Source organism: Mesoplodon mirus (assembly GCF_964341445.2).
Source record: "Mesoplodon mirus genome assembly, chromosome: 15".
Classification (NCBI taxonomy): domain Eukaryota; kingdom Metazoa; phylum Chordata; class Mammalia; order Artiodactyla; family Ziphiidae; genus Mesoplodon; species Mesoplodon mirus.
In genome coordinates this window covers 29,335,420-29,358,506 of record NC_138991.1, presented here as the reverse complement: position 1 = coordinate 29,358,506, position 23,087 = coordinate 29,335,420, and the positions used below count along the sequence as shown (strand labels likewise).

Below are 23,087 nucleotides of genomic sequence, written 5' to 3'. Positions count from 1 at the left end.
GAGAATGTTATACCATGCGGGAGATGGCCGACATACTCAAAATATCCAAATCAAGTGTTGAAAACCATTTGCACCAGCTTGGTTATGTGAATCGCTTTGATGTTTGGGTTCCACACAAGTTAAGGAAAAAAACCTTCTTGACCCTATTTCCACAGGTGATTCTCTACTTAAATGTAATGAAAATGTTCCGTTTTTAAAACAAATTGTGACAGGCGATGAAACGTAGATACTGTACAATAAAGTGGAACGGAAGACATCATGGGGCAAGCGAGATGAACCACCACCAACCACACCAAAGGCCAGTCTTTATCCAAAGAAGGTGATGTTGTGTATACGGTGAGATCGGAAGGGAGTCCTCTATTATGAACTCCTTCCAGAAAACCAAACGATTAATTCCAACAAGTACTGCTCCCAATTAGACCAGCTGAAAGCAGCACTCGATGAAAAGTGTTGGGAATTAGTCGACAGAAAACACATAATCTTCTATCAAGATAATGCAAGACCACATGTTTCTTTGATGACCAGGCAAAAACTGTTACAGCTTGGCTGGGAAGCTTTATTCACCAGACATTGCACCTTCAGATTTCCATTTATTTTGGTCTCTATAAAATTCTCTTAATGGAAAAAATTTCAATTCCCTGGAAGACTGTAAAAGGCACCTGGAACAGTTCTGTGCTCAAAAAGATAAAATGTTTTGGGAAGATGGAATTATGACGTTGCTTGAAAAATGGCAGAGGGTAGTGGAACAAAACAGTGAATAAAAAGTGAACAACTTTATTGTTCAATAAAGTTCGTGGTGAAAATGAAAAATGTGTCTTCTAGTTTAACTTAAAGACCGAATGAACTTTTTGGCCAACCCAATAATCAATCATCCCTAACATTCTTGGTAATTTCCAAGAAACAAAGTTGAAATTTAGGGTAGCTACACAGCCCTTCGAATCATCAAAAGAAAAAGAAATGTTATATTACAGAGCCCCCAGATTTTGGTATCGATACCTGTTCATCAACAAACATGTCTGTTTACTATATGCCTAGCACTTGGCTCAATGTTCAACACCAATGTATTGAACACCTAATAGAATTAATAGACATGCTCCTCAATACATAACTGTCCTCAATAAACTAACAGGAAATTAAGACATGAAAATTAGTAATTAAAATACATTGTGATTGGAACTTCCCTGGTGGCTCAGTGGATAACACTCTGTGCTCCCAATGCAAGGCGCCCGGGTTCAATCCCTGGTTAGGGAACTAGATCCCACGTGCATGCTGCAACTAAGAGTTCACATGCCACAACTAAGGGGCCCATGTGCCGAAACTAAGGAGTCCAAGTGCTGCAACTAAGACCCGGTGCAACCAAATAAGTAAATAAATATTTTTTTAAAAAACCAAAAACCATTGTGATCAATACTGTATTTGTTATACCAACCCTAAAAGGAGGAAAAAACAATTCCTAGGAGAACTCAGGAGACTTCCGTAAGTGGGTGATACTTCAGCAGGGTCTAGAAGTAGTACGGTTACTTAAGTTTTTGTTTATTTAATGAATTCAGTTTCAAAGAGAAAGATAAACTAAATCATATAGGTACAGTCTTGGCAATTACAGTGAGGGTTGCAAACTGGTAGCACACTGTGTTATAAAAATATTGAATATGAACTCCTTTAGATAGGCCATGGAAACTCCAGTATGACATATGACCCAAGAGATCTACTTCTCTCATTCATATAAGCTGCCCAGCTTTCAAAGACATATTTGAGTTCACATCCCCTCACAAACTTAATGCCAAAGATAAGGGAGATGGAAAGAAGAGAGGAGAAGAAAAAGACATCTTAAAAACCTTCTGAGTTTTCAAGCCATTACACGGGCTTACAGTTTCTTGTTTAAAGGTATTTTCCAGTTTTGGAATCAGAAAACTTACAAAACTAGAAAATGAACAGGAAAAAGAAGGAAATAATAAAAAGACAGCTTTAGATGCTGAGTGAGGTTAGGCTCACTGAAGAACTAAGGGAACTCACCTGCTGCCACCAAACTCAAAGTGCAAGTAATATGAATCCATGCCTCAGCAAAATTACATATTACTATACATCCTGGACCACCAAGATCCTTCTAAAACCATTAATCTGCACGTGTTGATGTATGGATTATTATATAAGTGTCTGGATTATCACACGATATGATTAAGTGACTTGATAGAAATAGCACAAGGATCTATACCTAGATCAGAATTGAGAGAGTCAGTAAGGTAATGCTCATTGGAGGAGCTGATCCCTACCTAAGAAATTATAATGCAAGGTAAAAAAGAGGGAGATGGGCAGTCCAAAAGACAGAGGGTCTGAAAGAGCACAGCACAGTCAAGGATACGGGGAAAAGGTAAGGCTAAAAGGTTAAGAGGGGTTGGTCACAAAAACTTGCTCTGATAAGGAGTTTGGATTTTACCCAGAGGATTTTAAACTGGGGAGTGCTATGATTAGATAGGGAAGTCAAAAAGATCACTCTTGGCAGCAGTGTGATACATGACCTGGAATAAGGAAATAATAATGGGTAGACAACTAGGGAATCTGCAGCAGTCATCTAAATGAGAAGAAACCAGAACTAAGGGACAGAAGAGGTGGGGGAAAGCAGGCAAATTTGAGAAATATTAAAGGTAAAACAGATGGGAATGCATCACCAACCAGAAGAACAGTGTCATCCAAATTTCTGGTTTGGGTTACAGGGTTGTGTCATTCATCAAGACAGAGAATACAAAAGTAACACATTTAAAGGGAAGATAAGGTCAGTTCTGAGCCTGTTACAGGTGCCTGGGAAACAGTCCAATGAAGATGACCAGTAGGTTGCTGGCTATCATTCAGTGCGAGGACAAATTTTCTCCTAATTAGCAACGAGCTGGCGGCCGAAACCCTGGGCATAGGCATGTGCTTCCAGGAACAATGCGTAGGATGAACCACAAGACGGCTAAGGATGTATTCTTTGGTAAGTCAAAGAGTGGTCACAGAAGAGAGGCCTAAGGGAACTGAGGAGTGGCCAGAAAGGTAGAGAAAAAGCAAGAAAGTGTGTCACAGAACTCCGGGGAAGATGGTTCAGGGAGCAAATGTTGTACAGTTTATCCCATTTACTCAATTCTTCTCCCTCTCTCTTCCCTCTCCCATCCTTGCCACATTTTCCCCCATTGAAACCCCAGGAAGATAAAAGTTACTCTGTGATCAATTATGCAGCTACACTGTATCCTGACCAACTACTACAGAGGAAAGACAAAATCAAGGTCATTATATTTCCTAACATTTATTGAAAGTTTACTACACGCTAAGAACTCTGCTAAGCACTTGGGGTGAACTATCTAATCCTTAAAACAAACATGCAGTAAAAGAGTACTACCATTGAACCCATTTATTAGGTGAAGAAACAGTCTCAGAAGGGTTAAGTATTAATATTTTGTCCATGTTCACAAAGCATGGCAGGTATGGGATATGAACTCTAGTCACTTCCAACTCCCCAAATTAAAATAACTATAAAGCCTGACAAGGAAAATATGAAAGAAATACAAAATCCAATCTGGGGACTTCCCTGGCAGTCCCAGCGGTTAAGACTCCATACTTCCAATGCAGGCGGTGTGGGTCCAATCCCTGGTCAGGGAACTAAGATTTCCACATGCCATGCAACGTGGCCAGGGGGTGGAGGGGGGGAGAAACTAATCTGATTCAAGGACTGGCAGTGTTTGACAGACTGACAGTATAAATGTATTTTAAATATCTAAGAAAATTTAATTCACTAACAATGGGGTATGAAGGAATTTAATCAGTTAAGCTTGAATTAACATTAATTAAAGAGCAAGTGAAAGTTATTCTTATTTCTATGCATAAATTACAATGCTTACAAGTACAATAACAAGACTAAAGAAAAACTAGGTTTTTAAATTTGCCACTTAAATAAATTGAACATTAATTTGAAACCCAAGTAATTTTTAGTCCTTTTCATGAACAAAAGCCCCACTCAGACATTACAAAACACACATAACTGAACTGCTCTGTTAACCACTACTTGCTCTACAACAGCCTTCTTCAAAGTAGAACTTCTGAAAGCTAAGTGCAAGTGAATAAGCAGGAAATGTTAGTTGAAATGTCAAACTTAAGTAACTCTCACAGTATACGGGCATGACTCTTTCTGGAAGGTTTCACAAGTACTGTTCATAGTGCCTAGGGATGCCTCTGAGAAGGGGAACTTGGAAGATGAGGGAGAGAGAATTACCTTTTACTGTATATTTTTAGTGTTAATATTTGAATATTTTAACATGTACATGTATCATTCAAATGCATACATGATTTTAAATGAAGCAAATTAAAAAATATACACACTGATTAAAAAACATAAAGCCATTATTTTTTCCATTTTCTAAAAAGATGCTTTTTCAAATTTACCTTCTCCTTCCCACCACAGTCAGCCACTATTGAGAATCACTGCCTCAGAGGTTCACAACTGCTACCAACAGCACTATTGCTAACTGGGTACGAACTGTAGGAAGAAAAAGGATCTTCTACCACTTCCACCAACTAGTAGCAAGATCCTGGGCCAGGCTAACTCCCCAGAATGGAGAAACAGAGAAACACTAGTTGGAAGTCACTGCATATTCAGCCCCTGTTAACAAAGCAAGCAGGTCCAGGTGAGAAGTAAGGTGCAATGGAGAGCAGTGGTCTCACAGACAGCAGCAGAAGCACTGATTCAGGAACTGGCCTCATTCCTTGAAAGGTGGGTAAAGCATTCAAATCAATGGAGACATGGAAAGGGGCACCAGAACAGAAGCATTCCTGTGAAAGCTCTCCCCCACACTTCCCCACCTTTCCTTTTAGAGGAACCCTGGAAGTCCTGGAACTATTCCATATACTGATGTACTGCTGATACACCAAATGGAAGACATTCTCTTTATTAATGGGGTATTACTAATGCGTTTATAATATTGCATTAAGCCACCTGTCAACCAATGTTTGAAAACTAATTGATGGTTATTCGTCAATCAATATTTGAGAACTCTTGAACAATTTATAGCAGCCGGGTTTTAACTTCTCCCCACACACAAAAGCTCAGTTCACTTTCAAAAAGTCAAAAATGTGGAACCCTACTAATGCTTCTACTGCTTAAATCATGCTTATCCACATATCTCCATCCCCTATGCCAAACCAGTCCAGAACACCATCAACCCTGCCCAAATATGCTCTAACAATCACGGAATTAGTCTCTATGCTCCAGTTCATTCTTCACAGTAATGACAATCAAATTTTTTGACTGCACACCAGTCAATCAATCAACACGCACATCCCCAACATGTGTTCACCAATAAATATGACAAAGATACTAATATATATAAATACTACAAAAACAGTAATTAATTTCCAAATGTAATAAAATAATGATTGCAATAATGGTTTTTATATGGAAAAATATAAAAACCATTACTGCTATCACTAAGATGCTAATACTAACCTTGTTTTAAAAATATTTAGTGTGATCCATATGATCAAATATTTCTTATTATGCTTGAAAAATCTCATTTTAATACTTTGTGACAAAGCAATCTGAAAGTCTGATTTCAAATCAATACTTGGTTTTAATGGCTAACATAGTCCAAAAGAAATATGGGTCCAAAAGGAAGAAGCACTACGGTTGTGCTTACTAAAGAGTGGTATTTCTTTTTCCAACCCCATCCAATTATACAAACATTTCCCTTCAAATTTGGCTAGCAAATGTCTATCTTCCCTTGAAAAGAAAACAACTCTTGAAATTACTCTTGAAAACTAGTCAGAAGATTTTACTTTTTAAATTTCTAACAAATGGATGTGAAACCCACTAAAACTAAGAGCAAGAGTAACTCTATAATAAACCCTTATATACCTATTATCCAGCTTCAATGATTATCAGTAATGGTAAATAACCTACAACCCTCAGACACAATGAATTATCTTAGAGCAAATTCCAGACATCCTATCATTTCATCCATAAATACTTCAGTACATATCTCCAAGGGAAAAGAGTTTTTCCTTTTAATATAACTATACTATTATCATATCTTTAAAAACTTAAAACAATTGTTTAAAATCATTTAATATATTAAGTGGTATTCAAATTACTCCCAATTGTCTCATAAATACCTTTTTACAGTTGATTTGTATGACACAGGATCTAATCAAGGTCTACACATTACATTTAGTTAATATGTCTCAAGTCTTTTCTAAAGTTTCTCCACTTTTTTTCTTGCCATTTATTTGAAGTAACTGGGTTCATTTGTCCCACTGGATTTCTCACATTCTGAATTTTCTAATTACATTCTATAAGCTGATTGTTAGACCTAGATGCTTAATTAGAGTCAGGTTTGATTTGATTTTGGTAGGGAAAGACTATTTCATGAATGGTGTTATATTTTTCCTATTGTACTACATGAGAAGAACATAAAGTTTGGTTGTACCCATTTTAGAGATGTTATGACTAATTAGAAGATTGTCATTCTGATTCTTCTATTATAAAGTTCCCTACTGGTTTTAATAGCAACTGATGATCAATGTCTAGGTCTTTTATTTCATTAGATCATTGGGAAATTTTTTTAGAAATACATTTGGAGATGTTTATCAGGTAAGAAATTTATGTTTCCAAGTTTTTCATGTGTAAAAATATGAGAGTTTTTATAGGTGCAACAAAATCACAATGAGCCCATGAGTCACTGGGGAAATGCAAATCAAAACTACAATGAACTATCACTTCATACCACTAAGATAGCTACAGTCAAAAAGACAGCATAACAGGGGACTTCCCTGGTGGCGCAGGGGTTAAGAATCTGCCTGCCAATGCAGTGGACAAGGGTTCAAGCCCTGGTCCGGGAAGATCCCACGTGCCACGGAGCAACTAAGCCCGTGAGCTAAACTACTGAATCTGTGCTCTAGAGCCCATGAGCCATAACTACTGAGCCCACGTGCTGCAACTACTGAGGCCCGTGTGCCTAGAGCCCATGCTCCGCAACAAGAGAAGCCACCGCAGTGAGAAGCCCACGCACCGCAACGAAGAGTAGCCCCCACTCGCCGCAACTAGAGAAAGCCCGCGCACAGCAAAGAAGACCCAATGCAGCCAAAAATAAATACATAAAATAAATTTTAAAAAAAAGACAGCATAAATATTGGTGAGGATGTAAAGAAACTGGAACCCTTGTGCATTGCTGCTGGGAATGTAAAATGGCACAGGTGCTTTACAAAACAGTGTGGCAATTCCTCTAAAGTTAAACACATTTAACCCAGCAATTCCACTCTATATCCAAGAGAAATGAAAACGTATGCCTGCACATGTACTTGTGCATGAATGCTCACAGCAGCATTAATCATAATAGCCAAAAAGTGGAAACAACTCAAAAATTCACTAACTGATGAATAGATAAACAATATATCTATACAATGGATTATTTATTCAGCTATAAAAAGGAATGAATGAATTCATGCTACAACATGAATGAACTCCCCAAAACATTATGCTAATTAAAAGAAGTCAGTCAACAAAGGTCACATTTTATATGATTCCATTTACATAAAATGTCCAGAATAGGCAAATAGAAAGACTAGGGGCTGCCAGAGGCTGGAGGGAGGGTGGAATGGGGAGTGAAGGTAATGGGTGCAGGGTTTCTCCTTGGTGTGATGAAAATGTTCTGAAATTAGATAATGGTGATGGTTGCACAACTCCGCAAATACACTAAAAATCACTGATTGTACACTTTAAAAGGCTGAATTTTAAAGTATGTAAATTATATCATGATAAAGCTTTTTTTTTTGGCTGTGCTGGGTCTTCGTTTCTCTGCGAGGGCTTTCTCTAGTTGCGGCAAGCGGGGGCCACTCTTCATCGAGGTGCACGGGCCTCTCACTATCGCGGCCTCTCCTGTTGCGGAGCACAGGCTCCAGACGTGCTGGCTCAGTAGTTGTGGCTCATGGGCCTAGTTGCTCCGCAGCACGTGGGATCCTCCCAGACCAGGGCTCGTTGGCAGGCAGATTCTCAACCACTGCGCCACCAGGGAAGCCCCCTGGCAGGAGTTCTTTAGACCTAACCAAGTTGTCAATTACTTGCCGCGCAGTCTTAATTTGGATGTTTGGTGGTCGTCTGGGTGGATCTTTTCAAGTCCAAAGAGATAGAGCAATAGGAGAATGAGAAAGACTGAGGGGGAAAAGCCTTGGCCTCAGTGCGCTTCTTCACGGCCAGAGAACTGGTCTCTGCCAGATCCTGCAGGCAACGTCAGCTGCCACTTAATGGGCTACTTGAATCTACATGGCTCAGGATAAGTCCCAGACACCCTTCAGAGGGGAGCCATAGCCCAATAGGCAGATGGAGATTATGGCCTTTGAGGCCCCGCATTGGGTGCCAGAAAAGATGTTGCGGGAAAGAGAGTGGGGTGCGAGATGATGGTCACATCCCAAGTCATGTCTGAGTCCCTGGGATGGCCGCCAAGTGTGGGTTCTTGGCTTTGTGCAGGCAAGAATTCAAGAGCAAGACATAGTAAAGTGAAAGAAGGTTTATTCAGGGAGATACACACTCCATAGACAAAGTGTGGGCCATCTTGGAAGGGAAGAGGCCAAAGCTTTTTTTTTAAATTACAAGGAAAATGCTATCCCATAGCATACTTGTAAGAAAAAAGACCTAACTTTCTCATTCACTGTTAAAATAACATCTTTACTTGAAGAGACAGATTAAGGATATTAACTTCTCAAATAATGTTTGCTAGATAGCCATTTATCACAGAAAAAGTAGGCTTTTTTTTTTTGGTAGAAGTAAAATGTATAACATCAACAACTCCACCACAAGATAACCAACAAGATAACCTGCCTCAATAGTTCATGAAGAGGCAATGAACGCATTTCATTTTTCATTCAAGTGTATGTTCTGTTTACATTTAGACAATTATTCCATATAGCAATGTTATGAAGGCAGTCATTTACTATTAAGAATGTCTTCTCCAGTATAACTTTCTCCAGTAACTCACAAAAGAAGTGATTTTTCTTGGATTTCTTTTAATAAAGAGAATCTAGCAAATACTAAGGCATGCTAGAAGCTTCTATACTTTTAAAACTATGTAGCAAACCTCCAACACTGAAAAATTTATTCTAATATTGCTTGTTCAAATCTTCAGCAACATTTACTATGTCTTACAAAAGTATCTGCAAACAAAATTTAGTCTTAGTTTCTTGATATATTATTTTCCATACACTATGTCAGCCTTTTTGTGGGTGCGGGCAGTGCGGACAGGAGAACCTGCCAATGGTGTGTGCCTTTTGCTCATTTATAAGAACAGAAAACCTTGAAACAGATACTTTAATCATCAGGTTAGTAAAATTATGTACAGCATCTGACTGAACAGCCTATGTCTTTTTTTCTTTTCTTTTTGGCTGCACCCCATGGCTTGGGGGATCTTGGTTCCCCCACTAGGGATTGAACCTGGGCCACAGCAGTGAAAGTGCTGAGTCCTAACCACTGGACTGCTAGGGAACTCCCCAGGCTATGACTTTAAACATCATTGGGAGAAAAAAACACGCAGAGCTTCTCTTTATGCTCCAGATGCTTAGTTTTCAAATGTCTTGTTATTAGTGATAGCCTCATATTTTACTATTTAATATCTCAGGTTCTACATAATCTTAAAACAAGATTCCTATAATGACAGAGGATGTAAGTCTATGTTTCAAACAGAGTTCTTGATACTTTCCAATGTAATACAAGCTGACTTATTTAATCTGACTTAATAGCTCACTGAGCAGGGACTTCCCTGGTGGTCCAGTGGTTAAGACTCCAAGCTCCCAATGCAAGGGAGCCCAGGTCCGATCCCTGGTCACAGAACTAGATCCCACGTGCATGCTGCAAATAAGACCAGGCGCAGCCAAATAAATAAATAAATACTAATAAATAAATAAATAAATAACTGCTCACCAGGACTTCATAATAGGAGCTAGACAAGGGTCAGCTCTGCCATTTTGTTTGTTTGTTTCCTTGTGCTTGCGTTATTAATATTTTCTTCAATCACTGGTCTCTTTTTTTTTTTTTTTTTTTTTTTTTTGGCGGTACGCGGGTCTCTCACTGTTGTGGCCTCTCCCGTTGCAGAGCACAGGCTCCGGACGCGCAGGCTCAGCGGCCATGGCTCACGGGCCCAGCCGCTCCGCGGCATGTGGGATCTTCCCGGACCGGGGCACAAACCCGTGTCCCCTGCATCGGCAGGCGGATTCTCAACCACTGCGCCACCAGGGAAGCCCAATCACTGGTTTCTTTGCAGGGATCTTTTTAAGCCGCTTGTTCATTTTGTGAAGGTTAGTTTAATGAAAGCTGAATAATATAAACTGTTATCAATATGTTGCAATACACTGAAAGCAAATGTATGTATACAGGGACTTCCCTGGTGGTCCAGTGGCTAAGACTGCGCTCCCAATGCAGGGGGCCTGGGTTCGATCCCTGGTAGATCCCACATGCTGCAACTAAGAGTTCACATGCCACAACTAAAGATCCCGCATGCCGCAACAAAGATCTCTCGTGCCACAACTAAGACCCAGTTCAGCCAAATAAACAAACTTTAAAAAAAATTTAAATGTATATATATGGCTCTGCTTGCTTACTGCAGGACTCCCCTCTCTTACTTCTGGACACCCAAACACTGTTTGACCTACAGACCCAAGAAGATGCCAGTGACAGTCCCTAAATGTAATGTTTTATCATTTTTTAGATAAGAACAATAAAAAGTTCAGCATCCCAGCATCTTATCCACCTCACTTGGAAAACTACTGCTCTGGATTGCAGCCACAGTGAACTTTTCACAACTGCAAATCAGATCAGTTCACTCCTCTTTGAAATCCTTCAATGGCTTAGCCCTGCCTTCATGATAAAGTCCAAAATCCTTGCATGGTGTATAGGGCCCTCAACTCTGGCCCCTGCTTCTCTCTAGTCCAGTGGTTCTCAACCCTGGCTGCATATTATAATCACCTAGGGAATTAAAAAATATATATACATATATATATATACCTAAGGTACCAAACCCCTTCCTAGCTCAGGGTCTCTGTGTTGTTTAAACTGCAAGCATTGTTGAACTTCTCTGGTGCTCCCAAGACATCTTATTCTTCCCCTTTGATCACATCTATAATTATCATCAGGTGACTAATGTCTGCCTTCTGCATTAGCCCATAAGGACAGACATCACATCCATGTTACTGGAGTATCCAGTATCCAGTTGTCTGGAGTATCCCTAACTACCAGCACAATGTCTGGTATTTTCTACTGAACAGCACCCAGTTTTCTATTTCATACCAGTATGATCTTATCCTAAATTTCCAAAATATTTCTGTCCTATCAACCATGTCTTTCTTCAAAAAAAAGTTGACTTTAGCTACATAACACTTGAATATGATATATAACACAGCACTGTACTTCATTCAAAATCTAAATGAGCTACTAAAACTCATTTAGTAGCTCATTTAGATTTTTTTCTAAAGTTTTTCTAAAGAAACATAAATTAAACCTAACTCAAAGTACTATTACATTTCTTTTAAATTAACAAAATCGAATATTGGGTTTTTTAAAATTTATTTTACTTTCAGCTGCGTTGGGTCTTCGTTGCTGCATGTGGGCTTTCTCTAGTTGCAGCAAGCAGAGGCTACTCTTCATTGCGGTGCACAGGCTTCTCACTGCGGTGGCTTCTCTTGTTGCGGAGCACGGGCTCTAGGCGTGTGGACTTCAGTAGTTGTGGCACACGGCTCTCAGTAGTTATGGCGCACGGGCTTAGTTGCTCCACAGCATGTGGGATCTTCCCGGACCAGGGCTCAAACCCGTGTCCCCTGCATTGGCAGGCAGATTCTTAACCACTGCACCACCAGGGAAGCCCAAATATTAAGTTTTGTTGTAATAGCATTGGCTGTATTGTCAGGAAATAGGGCCACAAAAATTGCTGATGATGTTGTAAACTAGTTTGACCTTAATAGATAGCAATTCGGCACTGAAACCATATCCTGATGCAGTGAACCCATTTTAGGGGTAAGAGTGCAAGAAAATAATCCAAAAGAAGTATTTGAACAAGGGTGCTCAGAAGTACCATTTATAATAGTAAAAAGGAGAGAGAAAAGGAAAATAAAAAACGATCGCACAAACTACAGCTATCAATGCATAGAATACTATTCTGTGATTTAAAATAAACAAAATGAGTAAACATAAAATATTTGATGTTATTCAAGAATACAAAAATCGGGCTTCCCTGGTGGCGCAGTGGTTGAGAGTCCGCCTGTCGATGCAGGGGACATGGGTTCGTGCCCCGGTCTGGGAATATCCCACATGCCGCAGAGCGGCTGGGCCCGTGAGCCATGGCCGCTGAGCCTTCGCGCCTGGAGCCTGTGCTCCGCAACGGGAGAGGCCACAACAGTGAGAGGCCCGCGTACCGCAAAAAAAAAAAAAAAAAAAAAAAAGAATACAAAAATCATATGCTGTAGGTACTTTACTTGCCATGTACATATAAAAGGTTTTAACTATAAAAAAAAATCTATGCCTATACACTGACACAAATGGATGTGAATTTAAAGTAAATACAATTTCACATTTAATGGATTCTCTTTTCTACAGAGAATATATTAAAACAAATTTTAACACTGGGTCATTTGAGGGTTTGTTGCTCAATTGTATTGTTAGTGTTATATTATTGCTATTTTTGTTGTACTCAGACTCACTAAAAAAATTTCTTCAAATTTGTCATTTGGGAACATTAGTTATTACATTATAAGTAAAAAGACAAGATTGTATATTTGGCCAGATTCCTGCTTATAACTGAAGCTTCACCTGCACCTCATTTTTCCCACATGAAGGTGGAGAAAAACAATGCAACAATGTTTACAAACTGACTCTGAGAAGCTCCAATGAAAGATGCTGGGCAAATACAAATATCAGAGCTGCTTAAAAAAACCCCACCACCCACTGTCTTGCACAAGTCACTTTATCCTTCTGAGACTCAATGTCTCCTTCTGCAGATAGAAAGAAATAGGCTAGAATCACATGAGGGGAGGAGGTTAGGTGAGGGAAAAGCATCTGAAAAAGCAGTCTATCTGAAAAAGCATCCCAGGCTACCCTCATACATACTCTGATGAAGTTCTGTTTGAGGTCCATTCACATTTTTGCAAAGAGGATAAGTTAGTACAACCCCCTCCAAGGGGTGGTAATTTGGCTACATGTCTACAAATTTAAAATGCACACGTATCCTTTGACCCAGCAATTCCACTTCTAAAAATATACAATTCAGGGGCTTCCCTGATGGCGCAGTGGTTGAGAGTCTGCCTGCTAATGCAGGGGACACGGGTTCGAGCCCTGGTCTGGGAAGATCCCACATGCTGCGGAGCAACTAGGCCCGTGAGCCACAACTACTGAGCCTGTGCGTCTGGAGCCTGTGCTCCGCAACAAGAGAGGCCACGACAGTGAGAGGCCCGCGCACCACGATGAAGACTGGCCCCTGCTTGCCACAACTAGAGAAAGCCCTCGCACAGAAACAAAGACCCAACACAGCCAAAAATAAATAAATAAATAAAAATATACAATTCAGATAATTTTACACATGAGCTCATACAAAGTATGTAGAAGGATATTCATTATAATGTTGTAATAGAAAAACCTGGAAACAACTTAAATGCTGTTTAATCCAAAAACTAGTTACATATAATGGTGCAGCCAAACAATGAAATAAGTAAAAGAATATCAATAAAATAAAAAGAATAAATAGCTCTATATGTACTAATATGTAATGATTTCCTAAGTTAATGATTTTCCTACGTTAAGTAAAAAAGAGCAAGATATGGGAATTCCCTGGCAGTCCAGTGGCAAGTACTCCATGCTTTCACTGCAGAGGGCCCAGGTTTGATCCCTGGTCAGGAAACTAAGATCCCACAAGCCAAGCCGAGCAGCAGTGAAAAAAAAAAAAGAGCAAGATGTGACTGGTATGTACCATGGGGTAGGAGTATGGATAGGCAGATACATGTTTATACAGGAATAGTGTCTATGTAAAGCCACAGAAACTGGAAACTTCAACCATCTCTGGGGAGGTCAGGGTAGAAGGGAGGCATTTCTCTACACATATGCTTTCGTACTGCTGGAATTTTTTCTCATAAGTATGACCTGTTCCCAAAACTCAGCAGTATTCTCTTTAGGCCTCACTCTAGGTCTGAGGCTATGATTCTGCCTCTGTGAAGCCTCACCATTGCCTCCTAAATTGGAGGGGTATTAACATCTGGCTCCACACTGCCCCTGAATGACCTTTCGAAAGCCTGGTGTACCCAAGTCCCTGACCTCCTTTATCTTTCATTTTTTAAATTTATTTTATTTTGTTTATTTTTATTTTGGCTGCCTTGTGTCTTTGTTGCTGTGTGCGGGATTTCTCTAGTTGCAGCGAGTGCGGGGCTACTCTTCGTTGCGGTGTGCAGGCTTCTCATTGCAGTGCCTTCTCTTGTTGCGGAGCACTGGCTCTAGGTGCGCCGACTTCAGTAGTTGTGGAGCGCAGGCTCAGTAGTTGTGGCTTGCGGGCTGTAGAGCACAGGCTCAGCAGTTGTGGCGCACGGGCTCAGGTGCTCCGTGGCACGTGGGATTTTCCCGGACCAGGGCTCGAGCCCATGTCCCCTGCATTGGCAGGCAGATTCTTAACCACTGCACCACTAGGGAAGTCCCCCTGACCTCCTTTAAAATCCCCCTTTAAAGTCTCCACTGCCCAAACTCTAACACAGCACTTACAGCCCTTCAAGCCAACCTAATCTCATCTCCCACCCTTCTTCCCTCTACCCAATCCAACTACGTTTAACCTCTCGCTGCTCCCCAAGGACAATGGGTTCCTTCCACCTCCAAGCCTGCCTGTGCTGCTCCTTCTTTCCTGTATCCTGTCCACCATACATAAACTCCTATCTATCCTTCATGACCCAAAGGGTGCTTTCCAGTCAAGTTTTCCCAGGGAGGGAATGCTGCCTATACAGTCAGGCAGATACTCTGGAACTAGACAGCCAAGATTCAAATCCTGAATATTCCCTCATCTGCACACTGTATGGGCTCAGTTTCCACCCTTGTCTAGTAAGAATTAGCCACCACATGATGGTAGAAAGAATTATATAAGATAATTCGTGGAAAGCATTTATTACCTAGCCTGACACAAGGCAAATAAAAGGTATTATTATACTCTCATAGTACCTGTGATATAAGTATTTGTATCCACTTGTCCTGCATTAAGCTGTGAGCCCCCTCAAAGGTAAAGATGTGACTTCCTCACTTTTATTCTGTATGCCAAGCACTTCACCTGGCAAACAGAATACATGTGAATGTAGTTCAGTCAGAGGACTGGCTTTTCTGGTTTCTGAATTTCACCTAGGTGGTAAATTAAGTGTCTAAAAGGTACCCAGTGAACAGCCTCCTAGATTGTACCCTGCCTTACAGTACGCACATAGCCAGGCCACTTCAGGCAAGCAGAGGTGAAAAAGAGATGGTGGGGCTTTTAGCCTTTCAGAGACGGTCAAGCAGATTGAAGGCCAGTGGGATATGAGACCTGCCAGTTTCTGCCTGTTGATTATTTATGGGGGCTGGATGGGATGGACATGAAGAGATGGGGAATCAAGAAACTAAAAGTCATAGGTGTGCACGCCAAGCAGGAAACACTTAGGAAAGATTCTCTCAGGGGACTTCCTTGGTGGTGCAGTGGTTAAGAATCCGCCTGCCAACACAGGGGACACAGTTTCGATCCCTGGTCCGGAAAGATTCCACATGCCACAGAGCAACTAAGCCCGTGTGCCACAACTACTGAGCTTGCGCTCTAGAGCCCGCGAGCCACAACTGCTGAGCCCATACGCCGCAATTACTGAAGCCCATGCACTCTAGGGCCCATGCTCCGCAACAAGAAGGCACGGCAATGAGAAGCCCGCGCACCACAACAAAGAGTAGCCCCAATTACTGCAACTAGAGAAAGCCCACGCACAGCAACGAAGACCCAACGCAGCCAAAAAAAAAAAAAAAAAGATTCCATTGAATTAAAAAAAAAAAGATTTTCTCAGGAAGTGGGTACCTGGAAGTAAACATAGGTGGAAGAGATGGGACAGGACCTGTAAGACAATCGGGAGGAAGAAACCTCTCAATATGGAAGATGAACAGTTGAACAAAGAACAGCTCCTGCCCTCATCAAGCTTCTCAAATGAGAAGGGCTTTAAAGGAAGAGGTGGAGGTTGGCAGGTAAAGGTGGGAAGGAAAGAGGATCACACAAGCAAAAAAGAGGCAGTCAAGCAATTCTGATTGGCCGGAGAGGGGGATGAAAGGAAGGAGAATTGAAGGATTCAGCTAAAAGTAAAAGAGTAAGTTGAAGCAAGACTGTCAAGTGCCCTGTAGGACCTGTTAAGGCATTTTGGGCTTCATTCACCCTATGGGAAAAGGAAAGCGAGGGAGTTTTAAGTAAACAAGTGACAGCGTCAGATCTGTGTTTTGTAAAGGAGTGGCCAGGCAGGAAGATGTTCGCCCATCTTCCACCGCCAGTCCTCTCCTTGCCCACCATCTTCTGGTTCTAGAGCTGCCTTAACAGCAAGCAGGTGGCAAGAGAAGAGATCTTTCGGGAGATGCGGCTGGTTCTAGAGCAGGGATCCCTACCCTGGGCAAAGGCTTCTGAAGGCATTCACCCTCCTAGAGAGGTTTTAAACATTCCTATTTTCCTGTCTTACAAACATCATTCAGTGACCTCAAAAAAAAAAAAAAAACAAACCCTCAACATTGGGCTCAGCTCTGCTATTATTATTTTTATCTTCAGGAAATACAATTAGGAGCTAATTTTTCAAAAAACGGTATTCTTTGTGTTATTCACCAAAAGTAAAAAAAAAAAAAAAAAAAAAAACAAAGGAGGGGACCTGCATTCCCAACTGGCTCATTTTAAATTCTGGGCAGCTCTGAGCCCCTGCTTCCCTTCCTAAGCGGCCTCAACTGTTGGGAGTGGACGGTAAAGAGAGGGGCCCGGGGAAGAAAAGTTGGTCACTGCAAGAGCAAATTTTCTCGTGCCAGTTTTCCTCTTTCCTCCCATTAAATGGACCTGTGCAAATTCTGTTCTCACTGTCCAAACTTCTTCTTTCAGAATGAACTATGGCAGCGCCCCGGCCCGACCCCAGGAGGACACAGGCAAAGTTCCTGGGCAGTAGAGAGGGGTCGGAGCCCGGGCCGGCGCGTTTCCGGGGACACCCCCCACCCCACCCCCACACACACGGACAGCGTTTCCGGGGACACCCCCCACCACACACAGACACAGACACAGACACAGACACACACACACACACACACACACACACACACACGGACAGCACAAGGATGTGGGATCCCTGGAGAAGCCGGATGGATCCGGCCCGGAAAAGAGGGATTTGGGATCGGGCCGGGGACCCCTCCCACCCGCTCCCGGGAGCCGCCCCCCCACCTCCGGAGCCCGCCTGGGCGGCGGCAGCCGCGAACACTCACCGAGTCCGGCGTTGGGCGGGACCGCTGGGGACGAGGACGGCGGCTCCGCCTCTGTGCCGCGGCGGCGTCTCGGCCCGCCACACGCCCTCAGGGCCGCCGCCCGGCCCACGGCTCGGAGCCCCGCGGCGGCGGCGGCGGCCTCGCCTCCATGGCGAGGGGAAGCGGCTGAGGGGCAGCTGCTGAGGGGCTACCGGGCAGGCAGCGGTGATGGCGGCAGCAGCCTCGGATTCGAGCCGGAACGCGCGCTCGTCTCTGTCAGCGCCGCACTCGCCGCAGCCTCGCTCCCGACCCGGCCTTGGCTGTAAAGAGCCTCCTCATTGGTGGTTCAGAGACGGGCGCTGGTTGGCCCAGACTGAAAGGGCGTCTCCTGGCCCTCCTGGGCCCCGCCCTTGCGCGCCTCCGAGCGCTCGCTCGCCTGCCAGCCTGGGGCGCAAGGCCAGGTCTCACTGTCACCGTCTCACTGATGGCCCGGGAGATGTGCGCCCTACGGCAGCGCACATGGACCCTGGGAGCACCGGCCGACCGTGCACCAACACCTTCCGCCTCTCTACTGTTCCACCTCCCTGGATGTGGGCCTTCGTCCCAGTTTACAGATGTGGAAACTGAGGCCAAACACAAGTTACACCAATGTCTAGCGATCAGGGCGGCCTGGAACTCAAAAGTCGTCTTTCCACTCCTGTCGCCAAACGGGTTCCCTCGAACTCCCCCCACTCCCTTTTTCTAATTGGTGCAAGGTATTTAAAGGGCGGAGGCTCTCAATGGGGAGGGAGAGGAACCTGCAAAACCGCTAGAAGAGGCCTAGCACCGTGGCTGTGGTCTTCCATCAAGTCAGCCTAGCCATCCCCACCCGAGCCCCAGGGAAATCTCCCCAGCTTTCCAGATGCGCATATCCGGGCCTGGCTTGCACCGAGCCGGGTAGAAACACGACATGTGGTGCTCTGCGGTGGGGGTGTTTGCGATAGGCCTGGCGGGGAAGGGGAGGTTCAAAGCTCCGAGAGGACCGGGAGATGCGTCTCCCTCTGAGGCCAGGGACCGGGGACCGGGTGGGAGGTGCGGAACTCCTCCCCAGAGCACCCCGCTGCACGTGGGCACCTCAAAGCCATCGGATGGCATGCCCAGCAACAGCGGGTTCCCAGGCTGCAGGACTTCAGGAGTCGCTGAAGGCCGATTACACAGTCGTGGTGGGTGCCGGGTGAGACACTCCACAGGTTGTAGTCCCCACGCAGGGTCCCTCGGACGCACCGGGACCCGCACAGGGGGAGTGGCGGGGAGTCTATAGGCTGGAGAAAGATTGCCCAGCAGTGTGCAAGCGGAGCTTGCTGGGAGACCCTTCATTCCTGACCCGCAGCCTGAGCTGCCTGGGGTTGGCGGTGGCGAGCCTCCCTCTCCCGTCCGTGACCCGGAAGACAGTCCCACGTTCAACGCGCCCCATGGGAAGGGTCTGTGGCTGGTTGCAATGCAATCCGTTTTCATGGCGGGGACATTTAGGCGAAGGAGCAGAAGCCCACATCAGCGACCACCTCTAGTCCCCACAACCGCCTGCAGTTGGGGTGTCAATTTGGAACTCTGTGCACCCCACTGCCCCGATTTGTGGAATAATCATGTGCTGACCAGAGCCACGGCCTAGGAATACTGGGTGCGGCGGGCGTCCTTCGGGGCATCCCCTCCCCAGCAGGGAAGTTCCTCCCTGAGTAGGAATTGTGTCTCCCACTCCCTCTCAGAAGGGCTGGCCCAGAGGTGTTGTGAAATAACCGAATCCTAGACGCCTCTGCCCGACAGACACTCCAGCCCAAAGACCCAGAGGCCACACACCCAGTCTCCTGTTAGAGCCCCAAGGGCGGCGAATGAGGGCAGGTCCTTCTATATATATACCAACCACTTAGTTGCCCAGAAAGCAGAAAAACTCCCTCTATCCACACACTGAACTGCAAAGGTGAAAAAGCCTGAACTCAAGGGTTTGGAAACCCTGAAAAATAATGACTGTGAGTGCTGGAGATACCTGGGTAGCTAGGATAGCAGTACGCTAGAACTAAACCCCACCAGGCTTGCCCTACCTACCTACCTACATCTGACCTACACTACTATTTCTTAGTATGTTTCTTTTGGTTTATTTTTGTATTTATAGTTTTACTTATACTACCATAAAAGGGTTTCACATGCTACTTATATTTTCTAACCTACATTAATATAAATATATATTAAAATAAAAAGCATTCATCCTTGAGGTCATCTGAAGGATCCCCACCGGATCCGACCACACCTGGGAAAATGCTGTGGTTGGGTGTGGTAGTCAGAGAGCCCTGGGGTTCAAGCCTCACCGCTGGCTGCTTGACCCGAGTCCCTCTCTGCTACTCTTCCTGGAACCTCCCAAGGCTGTACCGAGAATTACAGGCATGTGCAGCTTGCAAGTAACCCATCCTCAGGAAATGCAGTTCCTTCTCTCCATGAGACAGCTGCATTGGGGTCAGAGCATTTGTGGTGTGTGTGCAGAGGTGACAGGACCTCACACCAAGGAGAGACAGGGCCTTGCATATTCCATCCTGGAGACCCTGAGAAGGAAATTTGTTTGGCGACCACACAGACCCTATTTGCAATGGAAGAGGACAGAGTCCCATCCTCAGCTGCCCACCTGTGGAGACCTGTCCAGATTCCCCATCCTACCTGATACCCAGGGGGTCCACAGCTCCACCCATCACCACAAGGCAAAGAGCTATCTTCCAAGAGGAGAGGGGAGGGGGAGGGGAGGGGAGAGGAGGGGGAGGGGAGGGGAGGGGGAGGGGAGGGGAGAGGAGGGGGAGGGGAGGGGGAGGGGGAGGGGAGGGGAGGGGAGGGGAGGGGGAGGGGAGGGGAGGGGGAGGGGAGGGGAGAGGAGGGGGAGGGGAGGGGGAGGGGGAGGGGAGGGGAGGGGAGGGGAGGGGGAGGGGAGGGGAGGGGGAGGGGAGGAGAGGGGAGGGGGAGGGGAGGAGAGGGGAGGAACTGAGAGAGGGTGGGGAGGCAGTCAGTCTTCTGCTCCAGGCCCTGCTTTAGTCCCAGCCCAAAGGAGCACACACCTAGCGGTAGGCACTTGTCAGCCACCTCACAGGTGCCCCAGAAGTCACAGGTTTCATGAGAGAAGGATTAGACTAGAAGGAGAACTGGAGGGTGTGAGTAAAGGACTCCTGTTTCTTTAGGCAAGTCACTTCCCCTTTCAGGGCCTCCTTTCCTCATCTAGTAAATGGACCAGTGAGTCATTTGTTCAACAAATAGTTATTAAGTGCTGCCGACCATGAGCTGGACACAGCAGGGAGTAAGACAGAAAAGGTCTCTGCTCTCAGGAACTTACAGTCTAGATGGGGAGACAGACAATAAACAAGTGAACAAAAAAATTTCCTAAATGCTATAATGAAAATAAAGCAAGGCAGTATGATACAAAGTTGAAGTAAATGAGAGCCATGTGACTTCCCAGGCCATTCACTGTTCCTATTCCCAAGGGTCATTTGCCGGAGTTTTGTTCCTAGAAGAAACTGCAGCCCCCTCACCCTGAGAAGATGGCTTATAGGAGCCTTTGCCGCAACTCTCACTCCAGGGATATCCATGGATATCTTAAACCAGAAGAAATGTTTCCAAATTCTCTGCCCCCAGGCCCAAAATCCTGGTCCAAGGCTCAATCCTAGTTCCTTCCATTGGCCAAGATGACCCTACCTGTGACTGTAGGCCCAGGCCTGCTGTGCAAATCGCTCAGGGTAGAGAAGGCATTTTACACTAATTACAGTTGAGCAACCAAGGATTTGAAAAATAAATCTCAGTTGTTTTTTAAAAATTTTTTTTGTGCAGCAAACTAGTTGTTTTTAATATATCACTATTTAGGGTCTTCCCTGGCAGTCCAATGGTTAAGACTCCGTGCTTCCAATGCAGGGGTTGTGGGTTCGATCCCTGGTCGGGGAAGTAAGATCCCACATGCCACATGGCATGGTCAAAAAAAAGAAAAAATCACTGTAAGTGTATAAGTGAGTTTGTCAAAACTCAGCAAATGTACAGTTAAAAGCTGAGCATTATATATATTTTGCCTGAAGAAAAATTGCACACAAATAATGAACTCTAGTTAATGAAATGCATTCTGAAGTATTTAGAGGGAGGTACTATACCAATGACTGCAACTTACTTTGAAATGCATCGAAAATAAGATGGATTAATAAAATGGATAGAGGAATAGACAGGTGTATGAAAATTAAGTATAGTAAAATGTTAATGGTAGAATCCAGGTGGTGGGTATACAGGTGTTCACTGTAAATTCTTTCAACTTAGCTGTATGTTTTTAAGTTTTCAGAATAAAATGTTGGGGGGGGAGATCAAAGTTTATCTTTACTAGAAAGTACACAAAACTGCTTTTAATTTTCAAACAAGTCTCCCCATGGACAATTCCAGTGCTTCTCCACATGCATACACAATAAAGTTGTAATCGCTGTTTGTATGTCATCGTTCTCACATATTTCTAAAATTTCACGTGTACAGTGCTTTTTAAAAATTAATTAATTAATTAAATTTGGCTGCGCTGGGTCTTCGTTGACACAAGGGCTTCTCTAGTTGCAGCATGTGGGTCCTAGAGCGTGCCGGGCTCAGTAGTTGTGGCCCGCAGGATTAGTCAAGGCATGTGGGATCTTAGTTCCCCAACCAGGGATTGAACCCAGGCCCCCTGCACTGGGAGTGCCGAGTCTTAACCACGGGACCACGAGGGAAGTCCCCACATGTACAGTGCTTAGAGTTTGTATATCACGTGAGTAAATATGCTGTATGTTTGGGGACACAGGTTTTTATTGTGTACATTCTAAATGCACTGCCCAGGGCCCCCCTTCCAGAGAAAGAGGACTGGGTAGGATGGTTCCAACCCTTTTTCTAGTTAGAAAAGCTGGAGAAAACATTTGTTAAAAGCACTGAAGAGAATTCCCTGGCGGTCCCGTGGTTAGAACTCCACGCTTCCACTGCCGGGGACACAGGTTCGATCCCTGGTCAGAGAACTAAGATCCCACATGCCACACAGTGTGGCCAAGAAAAAAAAAGGCACTGAAGAGCTACCAGGGCAGTGGAGAACTGTGGGGGCAAGACTGAGGAGGAAAAAAATCCCAGAGTGACCCCAGTATTGGGAATCTCCTTTCCTTTCCCTGAAGGTGTCTGCTGATTCTAAGAGGGAAGGTTGATAGATTGTGCCAGACTGTGATTCCAAAAACTGGCCAAATTTCCAGTTTTACACACTCTTCCAGAGCCTTGCTACTCCTCTATCAGAAGATGGAATCTATTTCCCCTTGGAATTGGATGGGGTAGGCCCATGTAACTGCCTTGACAAACAGAGTGTGGCAGGTATGCTACTGTGTGACTTCCAAAACTAGGTTAGGGAAGGCAGTACAGCTCTACGTGGCTCTCCTGGGATGCTGCCCTTGGGACCCAGCTGCTGTGTCGTGAGGCAGGTGTCCTGGCTGACAGAACTAAGGTTCCAGTCAACAACCAGCTTCAACTGCCAGACATGTGAGCTGCCAAGCCCTCAGATTCCAGTCCCTAGCTGTCAAGTCACCCCCAAATTTTGTCTTCAAGCTGATGTCCTAGACATTGTGGAGCAGACAAACCATCCCTGTTTTATCCT

The 23,087-nt window shown here is 44.3% G+C and overlaps 1 protein-coding gene across 2 annotated transcripts in view; it reads right to left on the bottom strand.

The window, feature by feature from the left end:
• The window catches only part of PTPRA (protein tyrosine phosphatase receptor type A), a 188,100-nt gene extending 170,339 nt beyond the window's left edge, over nt 1-17,761 (bottom strand). For both annotated transcript variants that reach the window (XM_082644656.1, XM_082644657.1), the window contains exon 1: nt 17,474-17,761. The gene's annotated coding sequence lies outside the window, so the exon portion shown is untranslated. The remainder of the gene's footprint in view (nt 1-17,473) is intronic.
• Nucleotides 17,762-23,087: the final 5,326 nt, after the last annotated feature.